The sequence below is a fragment of the Lates calcarifer genome, linkage group LG24, assembly GCF_001640805.2.
Source record: "Lates calcarifer isolate ASB-BC8 linkage group LG24, TLL_Latcal_v3, whole genome shotgun sequence".
NCBI classification, from domain to species: domain Eukaryota; kingdom Metazoa; phylum Chordata; class Actinopteri; family Centropomidae; genus Lates; species Lates calcarifer.
In genome coordinates this window covers 937,598-950,785 of record NC_066856.1, presented here as the reverse complement: position 1 = coordinate 950,785, position 13,188 = coordinate 937,598, and the positions used below count along the sequence as shown (strand labels likewise).

Sequence of the window (13,188 nt, the reverse complement as noted above, 5' to 3'; positions counted from 1 at the left end):
TTTTCAGTGGGTATGTACGTGACACACTGGACATGACATCAGCATTACTGATGGTTGAGTGGCCACAGCCTGGTTCACTACCTTTCTCCTCTGCATAGACCTGCATTCTCTGCTCAGTTTGATGAAGGGGTTGGACTGTGTAATCTAAAATCTATGTCACAGTGATATGTCAGTATATTGTGATTTAACACAATACATGTAACATTAAGTAGTGTTTTAATACATCAGTACATGGCACCTTCTTTCTTGCAGTCAGATGTAAGTGGTTGCTGTAGATGTTAGTTTATTTTTAATAAATTCAGACAATGTAGTCGTTGGTAAGAGCAATGAGAATACATTTAGATTCACAGTGCTGGTAATTTGATACATGTGGTTTATCCTCCTCTGTTTAAAGCCTTGATTAACTGATTCCTTCTTATTCCTGTCGTTCTCATCCTTCACAGCAACCCCCTCCTCCCCTATTTGACTTGTTTTAGTAAATGCATCTTAATTACCACTCCTCTGTGGCTGCCTCCACCCCCTCCCTTTCCTCTTTTGGCTCCCTGTGTCTTCCTCTTTCCTCTCATTCATTTGGTGCCACCTCCCTTAGTCAGCTCCTCTTTACACCTTTGTGACCAGACTGCTAACCTCTGGGGATGCTACTTCCTGTTGATATGCAGAGTGCCTCTCTTTCCAATCAGTACTTCTGAAAGGTTGTAACTAATGGTCCCCAAGGAGAAAGAATCAACCTTGAATACATACAAGGCCTCTGCTTGGCATTTTGCAGGAGTGCTGTGCATAGGGAGTGTCACATCTTTGTTTTCCCCCTTGTCTCTGCCAAGGTTCAGCTACAATACAATGTCTATGAAATAGAAATACAGCCAGTTCGTCTGCCTTTTATTGTCTCCTTGGAACTTCTCGAATGGTTAAACACGTACAGCCGCTTTATTTACTAATACACAGGGATGTTGTGCTGTGCTTGTAATCAGAAGGATCTGGTACATGAACATGATATTATGCAAGAAGGAACTTTAATACATAACTGTTTAACAGACCATCAAATTATTGTTTGACTCTGTGTCACACTCTCATAAGCAGCCGTGCTGCTGTGTGTTGTAGCGAGCCACTGATAGTCCTGCCTATTTTTATCAGCGACAATGAACAGCTTGCGCAATTTACAGTGATGGGCAGACACAGTCTTGAGCTTCTGAGAATAGCTTGATTATTCTACTGGGAGAAGTGCATGGATGGGAGAGGCATTCCATATGTTACACTTAACAACCAATGAAGCTGCGATTCAGAGGCTCGGGGCAGAAAGAGCTGACAGCGCTCGTCCGCACCCCTGGCTTTCTGCAGAACAGCCGAGGCAGGCAATAATCTAACTATAATTAAGGGGTATAAACCATGTCATGCAGCCATTAGACCAAATAGCTGGCAACCAATCAGCTATTGACATTAATGGTAGAAACCAACCACAGCTTTATAATTCAGCTCTGTTGTGAGAAGGAAAATATGTTTTAAGAGTTTGTTTCATAACTCTTTCTGAGTCATAACTCTCACACTGTTCTCTGGGCCTGACATGAGCATGTGTGTGCATACCTGCACGCACACACACACACATGCACAAAACTACTGTGATTGGAAGCAAAAAGCATTAACATCAAAATAATAAGACTTGAAACTGCATGATTATTTATTATAATGATAATTTGTGTGATTGTTTGTCATAGGGATGAGGGGTGGGGATGAGGGTCGTATGAGCTTGAGCTCAACATACACAGTTCCACATCTGCTGTGTACCGCTGTCATGCTCATGGATTTACTATCATTTGACAAGAACATGGCTGTTTTGGATAGGATAATTCCTGTAGTAATAGATTACTCTTGTTTGTGCTGATAGCCACAAGCATCACTTGGCTGTATGAATGGTTGCTCTTCAAGTCATCCTTATATAAAAGGTTGTACATATAGAGTAGTGATAGACCGATATGGTTTTTTCAGGGCCGATACCAATACTGATTATTAGTAGTCAAGGAGGCTGATAACTGATATTTGGAGCTGATATTCATTCAGTAAAAGTGAAAATACTGGCGTCAAAATTTTGAATAATACAAAACTCCAACACTTTGTTTAAATGCCTTTAAGCATGTGTTTATTAAACAGCTTTTCAGATTTGCAACATGTTAAAGGTTTTTTTTTTATCTTAGACAATAGACATCTTTGTTTTAAAATTCTAACAAAAAGTGCAGGGAGCTCTCAGGCTCCAGCAGCATGTCTTATAAAGTTAAATGAAAACTTAAACAAATAAATAGCTCCCTAAAGTTTTCTACAGTAAATAAAGTTTTCCAAAATTTCAATATAACTGAAATGTTATTTTATCTTTCACTGTTATTTTATTTTTCAGGGAGCTCCCGGGGTCAGCAGCATCTCTTATAAAGTTAACTGAAATTTTAAATAAAGAAATAAATAGCTTTCTGAAGTTTTATAAAATAAAACAAAGTTAAATAAAATTTGCACAGAAATGTGAGTCTCAAATCAATTAGTAGTCCCAGTTGAGCAGCACCAGATTGTGGTGCAAAAAGCAGAGTTGTTCAGTGTGTATGAGCACTGTGCATGCACAATTTTCACTGCTGATTGGCTGTTGCTGTGGGTGTAACCAATCAGATGGTGCTGTGGGCGGGACAATGCTGGAGACAGAGTAGTGACTGCAGACAGAGAGGCGCGGCTGCATCAGATCTTATATTCAAGTGCGCTCAATAGTCCGTAAATTACGGTATATTTTTTTGCTCTTTGTCAGTCACATCTGTAATTACTTTCAAGGCAGCTGCTTCCATCACCAGCACATCCCTGAACAAGTCAGACTGTTCTAATTATCTGTGCTTATTCACACTGGATGTTACTGATGTTCTTAGAAATAGCAAATATAACATTTGCCAGTTAAAAACTAACTGTGATCATATCAAATACATGAGAGTACATGAGAGTCTCAACATGTCCTCCATCCTAACAGGGCAAAGAAATCAAATAAATGATTCCAAAAATAAAGGACTCACTTGATTAACTGGAGAATGAAAAACACAGAAGTTGTTGCTTCCATAGACAGAAGCACCAGATAAGGAACTGATTTCCCACCACACTCTGGAAGAACTGGAAGGTTCCCCCCTTTTTTAAGACTTGGCAGTGAAGAGAACACATGCTGAGGTTTTCTGAGCAGTAGTAAAAACTTATAATGAACTGAGCTATGTTATTGCAGTACACTACACATGTAACAGAAGGCAGAACAGGTCTACACAGCCCAGTTGTTGTTTTTCCATCAGTTCTGTACCAAGCAGAAGTCAGCTGTCACAGGAGATTCTTAGTGGAGCTCCTGAGACAATTTACCAAATAGAAATAAGAAAGAAATACAGCTGTCATGGTTGAAACATCAGACACTTGTCCTTAAAATCATTTTCAATTTATAGACCAGTTCATGTCTTGTTTTATCAGCTTTATTCATATTACAACACTGTATGAAAACATACAGTGTCTGCATACATTCTTTTACTTTGACAATTACTTTGAATTAATGACTCCCAGTTTAATGATCATGCATGTTGTGCCTCAAGGCTTCAGGTTTCATAGTTCACTCAGTGTGTATATGTCACTGAATAGGAGAATATGTACAGTACACAGAGAGCACCACATTTCCTTCATCTGAAAACAAAATTTGATTCATAATAGTATTAAATATAATATTTTTTAAGTACTTAAACCAGTTTTCTTCTCTGCATGTTTCAGCAACTACTTCAGTTGTAGTTTAGTTTCCTACACTACTACAAAGTCAAAGTGACTGACAGCTATAAATAAACAGTATACACACAAAGTCAAAAACTTAACCAGAAATATATTTTTTACTTTAAAGTTGTTGTTCTGAGGAGCGTATTTATTCTCACACTTTATGTTTTGGTTTTAGACCTTTTCTCTATGAATGCACTTGTGGGATCTAATACATTCTGAGGTCAGCTAACTGAATATATGTGTTCATGTGAATATTGTGGTGACGTATTGCATTTCATAGTTTTTTAGATAACATTTTCCACCTCTGTATTGCAACTGGTGCACAGCAATTTCCCTCAGGATAAATAAAGTTTCTTGAATCTTGAATCTTGAATTTAAAAAAATGGATGAAAGTGATGTACTGCAAATTACAGTAACAAACCTGCTTCCTGTTTGTACCTCTGTTATTGCAAACAGCTTATCTTACAGTTGTCCACTAAAACAAAATTGAACAGTATTACTAGAAATATTACTAAGCATTTTTAATAATAAAAGTCATACTATGCATCTTTGTTGCCAGCAACTAACTTGCTTTACTTTCACCTATTTTGATGAATTGATTTTACACAGTTTGGCATTGTCTTTGTTCATAATGGGCCACTTGGAAGGATTGCATGTTTACTCAGCAAATGATCAGACAAGAAATTACTCTTAATGGAAACTATGGATCCTTCCCAACCTCGTTCTTTGCATGCTCATAGCTTAAAGATCTGCTCCTATAGACAGTCACTGACAACAGTACAATTTACATCAAGCTGGATGCTGGCCAGAGTCACACCAGTGTGAGAATTAAATGGATGAGCTTTGTGTGTGGCTGTACATGTCATAACATTTTATACATTTTATTCAAAGTAAAATCAGATTCTTCTTAACAGCTGCTGCCATCTTTACTTTAGTTTTTTTATGTTCTTTCTGTTAATTGAATTGACAACAGAAGGAAACAAAGAAAGCACAACAACAAAAGTCAATCTGCAACTAATTTGCCACATAAGTGTTATTAAAAAAGAATACATTTCCTTTGAAGACTTTAAGGGTTTAGTTGTATTTAATATAAAAGGTAGAGGTTGTCTGTAGAGAGGTATAATTCAGATGGAAGCTGGTCAGAGGCAGACAGGCCAGTCGAGCCTGATGAAGCATGTATGAAATGTGTTGCTTGCTCTTGCTTGGTATTTGGTATTTAATGTTTAAATAAATACCAAGTTTTAAGTTTAAGTTGGTCCAGAGCTGATGTTTGTGCTGTGCAGCAAGGTCTGTCTTCACCATTCATTTAAGTTTCATCAGACACTTTTTTTTCTGTTTATATAACATACACATATATCTAACGTTTGAAGTGGAGGCAAAATAGCAACAAATGCCTGTTGTGGCTTTTTAGTTTGAAAGAATGTGTGACTGCACTCAGGGTTTCACTGACAGTCTGTTCTGTGTGGAGTTTCCTGAATGTTTTCTCCCACAGTCCAAAGATGGGCAAGTGGAGTGACAGACAGACTGACATCTATCTGCTTGACATCTACACTGCATTTTCAGTACATCCATTCATTTTTTAACACACTTATTCTGTTCAGGGTCATCCCATCTGAACATGAACTAGGTGGAAGGAAGGAAAGCTTCCTAGACAGGTTTCACACTCATGTCCACACCTAGGAGTAACTCACAGTTCCCAATTCACCTGAGGAAACTGTAGCTCCCAGAGGATGCAAGATGTGTAAATAAAAATGCTGTATGCTGTTTCAAACAGCAGCAGAAAAGGCATCTTCCAGAGGCAGGTAGATAGCGAGTGCCCTCCACACATGTTTTCCTTTGCATTATGTTAATGACTCTCTCTGGATAATGCAACAAGTGTTCACAGAGAAATGTGCAGGCATGAGTAAAGTGAAGGATGCTGGGAGAGGACAGGTAACCTCTGATTAATATGCAAGTGACTGCATCCTGTTTAATTTGATAAAAAAAAACACACCTTTGCACAGCCATTTCTAAAAAAGAGGAGTCTTTTCTTATGTCTTCATTCGGTTGTTGTATGGAACAGTAATTATCAGCACAGCTGTGCCTGAATGGCTGCTGTATGTATGTATCGGAGGCAAAATGGGAAGAGGAGGCATCTCCTTATGATCATGGATATTCACCATAATGAGGCTCCAGTTCCTGATGCAGCAGTAGTTTTGTAAAATGCAACCAGGAGAGAGTAGAGAAACATAGTAGAAACAGATTTCTAGAAACATGCTAAAGACACAAATGAAAAGTTGTCCCTGAGCCTACAGGAACTAGGTCAGACTGTGAGACGTAGCCACTGAGAGAACAAAACATTTTACACATTCTGTGCATGGTGCTATTACAGCTCGTGCTGTCGGTCATGGTGAGATTGAGGATGTTGCAATGATTGGCAAGTATATGGAGCAGGGCATGTGGTGTGGAAAACATCCAGTAACTGGTTGAATGTTTTGTGGAGCAGCAAAGGGCAGCAGTTTCAATGCTTTGCCATGAAACAGGAAGTTGTTGTAACTCCCTCACTGTCTAATCTGCCCCGGACTTCACACATTTGATTAGTGTCATGGCCTGAAGGCCTGAACACATCTACATGCCAATATTCAGCCACTGTCATAACGCCACCTACTGGAAAGAGGAAATGATGTGTTATTCATCAATGTGCTCCTCCCAGTAGCTTGACACAGATCCATTTCACATTTGGTCAGAAAGCAAAGCAGGCAACTGTCCAGTCTGAGGACAAGGGACAAAGTTCTATCTGTGCAGGTGGCTGCCTTCATCCATGATGGAAATGTGCAACTGGTGGGTGCACTCATTCGTTCTGTGTCTGGCGGTCATGCAGTTGCAGAACCATGTCATACGACCTGCACCAAGAAGAACCCCACGCCTGTCGGGGGACCGGCAGCCGCGGGGTTCTACTTGGTGCAATTTCTGTTCTTCTGCTGTGGGAAAACCTAAATTTGCTCAAGGGATTGGGGGTCAATAAAAGGCTTATCTTAATATACATTTACTGACGTAGCTCTTTGCTTTTCATGAAATAATCAAAGAGAATTATTGAGCGTTTCACTGGAAAGTAAACAAAGCAAAAAACACAGACACTGAAAAAAATGATGAAAATTTCTGTTGCCCTTTATTCACAGCAAATCACAGCAACAGTAAAACTACGCTACTACTTATTTTCCTAAGTTATTCATTATAGTCCATTTGGCACTCACAATACCCTGAATACCCTCAGACATCTATGATTTCCTCATAGAACTTCCACGTCTTCAGTGTTGTCAAACACAGGCGCCAGTATCAGTTCTCTGTGAATGCCATCCAGGTCCTTTAGCTGGGTGAAAGAAGTAGCTGACTTTTTCTTCAGTTTATTCTGATAGATATTACCTGCCTGCCAGAATGACCTACCCTGTTTGAACCACATTTTAAAAATGTAGTTTATTCTGATTCTGATTATTGCATTCTTTCATTGTGAAACAACTCATTGCGTTTCATATGTATGTTAATATTCCTTCAGTTTTCATAGTTTGTGCGGGAACAGCTGCGGGCTGTTAGCTGTGCTGCCACTTACGTTAGCTCATGTTGTTTCTAGTTCCTCAGCTTGTATTTAGGTTAGTCTTGTATCAGTCTTGATCATTCACAATGTTTTTACTGGGACCTAAATTATCCACAGAGGTATCCTCCTCTCCAAAACAAACAGATAATTAAAATCAGTAAAAACACAAAATAAAACAGTGTCAACTCTAGAGATAAAACTCAACATTTTCTGTTCCTCAGCTGATCATGATATAGATAGAGGCCTATTTCAGACAAATTCTGGATGTTACAGCATCACAAGAGTAAACTAACTTGAGATGTAGTTTGGGTCACAGATTATCCCTTTAACACTACTGTGATAACATTAATGTATTTTTCTACAGGTGACATGAAGTCGATTTACATTTAATCATTTATCCTGACATTACACATGACACGTAGACAGTAATACAAATACATCTCAAACATTATATCAAAAAAGTATCAGTGGATTGTTTAATTGAAAGAAATCATTAAACAGATTAATTTTTGTGTTTAAAATATTTATTGTCCAAATCATTATGATTATGTTGTCCAAATTATACATCAATTATATTTTCCCTATCTTCACCCAGTTTGTATAGTCCAATACCCCCTGTACTTTGAGGTGTATTGAAGACAGTAGAGTGCAGTGGACAGTGTGTTGAGGCAGAAACCTTGAGTAGAACCATACTCAGGGTGGGCGGCCATCTGCCTCCACCGGTTGGGTTGAGAAAGAGAGAGGAACAAGGTAGTTGTGTGTAGAGAATAGTAAGTGATGGGACAGTAGTATGTAGAGGACAGTAGTACAGGGGGTATTAGATATAGATATCAGATTTGTTGTCAATTTAGAGTCTCCAATCAACCTAAGCTGTATGTTTTGGGATTGTGGGAGGAAACAGGAGTACCCAGAGAAAACACGGGTACACGGGGAGAGCATGCAAACTCCACACAGAGAAGAGCAGAGGCTCTTGTGAGGCCACAGTGCTAACCACCAAGCCACCGTGCTGCCCAGAGCTATGAAAGTTTTTCCAACACAACTCCTGACAGCTGACATCTTTCTCACAGGTGTGTCAAAAGAGGATGCACCTGTGATAGCACCTCCCCTCAGCTCCCCCCAGAGCCCTAACACACTGATGGTGATATCACATGCATACATAGACATATATCAAGAAAGGAGTTGTGATAGAAAACCTTCATAGAGTGATTTACTCCTCATCGTCGACGTTGATGCGATGCTCCTGCGCTTCTCCACTGGACTGTTATCAGAATTCTCCACTACCCAATCCAGTGGGCTAAAAACAGACATAGATGCACACACACAGTTAATATCAGATGCCTGATGTGTCATGATGTACACACACTCCCTAATCTGCTCTGATGGCCTAACTTCTCCATTACATTACATTACAGTCTCACCAAGTTTCATACTCCCCCTCTCTCTCCTCTTCTGATGACAGGCTGCAGTCCAGGTTCTGTTTCCTGAATGGGTCCTGGGTCTGCTTCTTGGATAGTTCCTGGTTCCATTGTCTCACTGGTTCCTGGTTCAGTAGTGTGGCTGGTGCTTGCCTGCAGAGTTTCACTGCTGCCAAAGAAGAATCACTCTGTTATATTCATGGCCAAAAAACTGTAGCATGCAAGTATTCAAATTTGTAAAACAAATCTGTAATCAAATTAGAACTCTCTCAATTTCTATGACAAACAGTTTGAATATATAAGCAAGATTTATGTGACTGTCCTAATTACCTACCCTACACTAGTGTTGCTACCAAGGTGAAAGAGAAGCATACCAATAGCTTACTACATTATTTAGTAGAGTTATAGGTTACACTACAAACTTCCTGTCAGGATATCCATAACATTAGCTCCTTTTTGTTAAATGTTACTGTATATACTGTATATGTATATATTATATACGTTATGACAGAACCACATATTTGTTGAATTTTAGTTTCAACTAATCACAACTGAACTGAAAAATTACTGTCATTCCCATGTCAGATGGTCAAAAAATGATATGATATATAATGATATCTTTAAGTAAATTCTCCACAAATTCTTTTTTTTTTTTTTTAACAGTTCATTCTTCCTGGTTAGGATTTCATTAGAAATTTCATTAATTTTAATTAACAGGTTAAAATGAATTAGAGATGTTTTAAATACATTTTTTGCCTACAAATAAATAAACAAGGCTCCAGCAACCTGCGATCCTTAACAGATAAGCAGTATAGATAATGGATGGATGGATGGATAAATAAACAACAGATAATGTGAATCCCTTCAGTCTTATAGATAATAAATGACTTGCTGTATGCCTATTGTCTGATAATCTGTAATATTTCCCATCTCCACCCAACACAGACACTTACTTAAAGCCATATTGGAGGGTGCCCCATGTGATGAATGGATGGGCAAGGACTTGACTTGGTGATCCTCTTATCAGCATCCATCTGCGCTCCTTTTTTTTTTTTTTATCAACGTCCACCATATTTAGGTTCGACAGGGGTAACTAAATCCAACAGAGGTAAAGTAAACTTTGTGATTCATAAAAAGAGAATCAGTCACAGCAGCTGTAGCTCAATCTACTCAAACACCTATGTTTTCCATGTTGAAATGGTAGGCCCTGTAGTCTCTGGGAGGAGTTTGACTTCCCCAGAACTCCTCAGGTATCTGAGACAAAGTCACATTAACTGATTAGGTTGTGAAATATGATGGAAATTATCATTTTAGTTCAAGAAGATAAAGTTAAGGATGAGATGACTTTTGGACTTGTGGTACCTTCAGTCTCCAGTGCCCAGGCGATCTTTTAACAAAATAGCTGTGTGTGTACCACCCAGCACTCAGAGGATGGTCTGGAGGTACACCCAGTAGATCAACGATGCATCACAACTGGAGACAAAACACAGCATCACATCAAGATATGCAGCAAGATGTTTCTTACCCCCCACCCCCACCCTCTCAGTACATGGATGCAGCAGTTGCTGATCTTACAGGAGGAGAGAAAAAAGGAAGCAAAGTAAGTAACTTACAGCATCATATTCAGTGATCCCAGGGAAGAGCACGTCACCAAGGACCAAGGACCTCTCTGACTTTTCTAACTCTCTAACAGTCACTTACCTGTATCACCCGAGATTTTCAGTTGATTCGGTTGGGTTTGTCAAAAGGTTTGGTTTGGTTCTTTTTATCATTTTACACAGTAAAGTGACTGGATAATTTTTCATAACTGGCACCAAGCAAACTCCTGATGTGTGACATAAGTTCAAGAATATCATATTTCAAGAGTATCATAATATGTCTAAAATTACAGCAATTGAGCTACAGTTCTGTCTGCAAAGTAGTTGCTTTTCATTAAAATCAAATGAAAAAGTAACCAATAACATTTATTCACTCTACTCAAGTATAACATTGAGTTACTGATACCTTCCATATTCCCTGCAGTCACCAGTGGAACAAACAAGACCCAAAAATAATTAGAAGGATCATTAGCTTTAGGACTACATAAATCATACTCCTCTCTGAGGAGTTTGTACTCCTCTTTGGTATGGTTTGGATCCACTACAAATCAATACAAAGTTGTCCTGAGTGATCACCTTTATCTTGTGGTCAAACATCACTATTCTGATGGGAGTAGTCTCTTCTACGATGACAATGCTCCCATACATAGAGCATGAGGGGTTCAAACCAAGATGTTTGCAAAATAATAACCCATGTTTTTTATGGGTAAACATAATAACTTAGTGCCTTCAATTTGTTGAAGTCAAGCAGGGTTTGGCCTCACCTCACCTCACCTTGGTGGCACTCTTTGCCTGTGAGGCTCCTTGTTTTCTGTGGCAAAATACTAAAATAACAGTAATAAATAGTAAAAATTGTAGTTTTCTCTCCAGTTCTATGAGCATGGGTGTACTAATGACTTACTAATGCCTCATCACTCTGACACTGTTGATGCATGTGGTTGGTCAAAGCATCAAAACTATGTCTATAATGAAAGTGCCAGTGCAGCTCCTCTCCCAGCAGAGATCAGCAAATCGTCAGCCTCTGTGACCTTCAGGCTGAAGCAAATTCAACTCAACTCCAGTTGCAAGTTGAGATTTCTTCCTTGTCTACCTCTGTAATAACAGCTGAAAGCCATGATTTGGTCAAATGTTTTTTCTTCTCACATAAAGCTGTGGAGGTAGATCATCCAGCACAAATATATTGTGTTCTTCTTTATTCTACTTTTTTCTATGGAGACAAATATAATGCTTCTATATGAATGGTGTGTGTTGTTTTGCAGTTCTATTAAAAATGGACTTAGTATCAGATCAGTAGTTGCTGTTGGCTAAAATAACTAAATACAAAAAATCCTGTATTTGGTATCAGTATTGGGATTTTAAAAAAATTGGATCACCTATCCCTGCTTAGTGTGCAAAAGAGCACAATGAATCTTTCTGATAATGCTGTGCAAGATACAAGCCTGAGTCCAAGTATTTGGTAATGGTGGTCAAAACACATTGTTTCCACCTATTTTCCACAGAGCAATACACTGTGATCTTCCACAACAAGAGTTTACAAGATCTTACAAAACACAGGCATCTCAAATGCTACCTCAGTACAGATAAAGTCACGGCAGTACTCTTTACCATGATCTTTTATCCACTTGGCAGGAAACACACTGGGAGACAATATAGCTCCAAGTTTGGAAGCAATCTCTGAAACTTCTTTGAGCTCATGAAGTGTCACCATCTTTCCTGGACTTAATCTTTTCTTGCTAAAAGACTCCTGATACATTGCCATACAACTTTGATGCTTTTTATCTAATGCCACTAGTGTTTTCAAAGCTTTTTAACTGTTTCTTCAAAATGCATGCACCACATGACACACATCAACTAGGCCAATGTTCCTAATATTACGACGGTAGTGTATCATGAAGTGATGCTGTAGCAGGAGAATGATTGCAGGAAACAGGTGCTTGAAAAGCAGATGAGGATCAGTGATTAAATGTTTGAGGTAAATGGCCATGCCGTCTGACAGGACAGGTGAAAATACAATGTTCACCATCTGTAGAAGCAAAAGTAGAAGATGCCAGTGTTTATCATCTTTCTTTATTAAATCACCAAATATCAGAGGCACATTACGTGGTAAGCACCAAGACTGTATGGCCTTCAATCCCAAATCATTGCTTCCATCAAACAACTTTACTCCTGGTGGATGATTTCGCTGCTGATAAGCTTCCTCATCCCAGCGCTGTTCAAACAGCTGAGCAGCCTCTGCCAGTTTGTCTTCCTCCATCAACAGTGCAACAGGCAACTCCACCTTGCCTGAGAATGCATGCTGGTCAGCTTGAACCCATTCTACAGCCCTTCTGCAGTCATGGACAATTCAAAGGGGGCAGTAGGAAAGTTTACAACACGTTGTACAGCGTTCGACACCAAGCTTTCCACTGTAAAGAATTATTGAATGACACATCTAAGACAGAGAAGAACAAATGTTATGATCATAATGCATAGACTTCAGTAATAATAAAATCATTTGTATAGCCAGCAGAGTCTTTACATGATGTTTAAGTGTGAAAACAGTTTACTTCAGTATATACATCTTCATCTACACCGAACGGTCTGAACTATAGAAAAACTTTTTTTATGTTCTATGATCTCTTGAACAGCTAATAACCAACGTGGACATTCATCTAAGACAAATGCAGACCTTTGCCCTTCTTGAACTCATTATATAAATGTTCAGCACACATATGAACAGTTAGCTTATGTTACCCACAGAAAGAGCGAACCCTATCATAAAACTAGCACAAAATGGACCAACGTTAGCCACCATTGGCTTAACTAACTTGAAGATGACAAATAGTCTATCCATCTTTTTCACTGTTTT

The 13,188-nt window shown here is 38.8% G+C and overlaps 1 protein-coding gene across 1 annotated transcript in view; it reads left to right on the top strand.

Annotated features, from left to right (window-relative positions):
- The window catches only part of rnpc3 (RNA-binding region (RNP1, RRM) containing 3), a 142,964-nt gene extending 133,573 nt beyond the window's left edge, over positions 1-9,391 (top strand). Inside the window, exon 18 of the transcript XR_007809320.1 lies at positions 8,787-9,391. The gene's annotated coding sequence lies outside the window, so the exon portion shown is untranslated. The remainder of the gene's footprint in view (positions 1-8,786) is intronic.
- Positions 9,392-13,188: the final 3,797 nt, after the last annotated feature.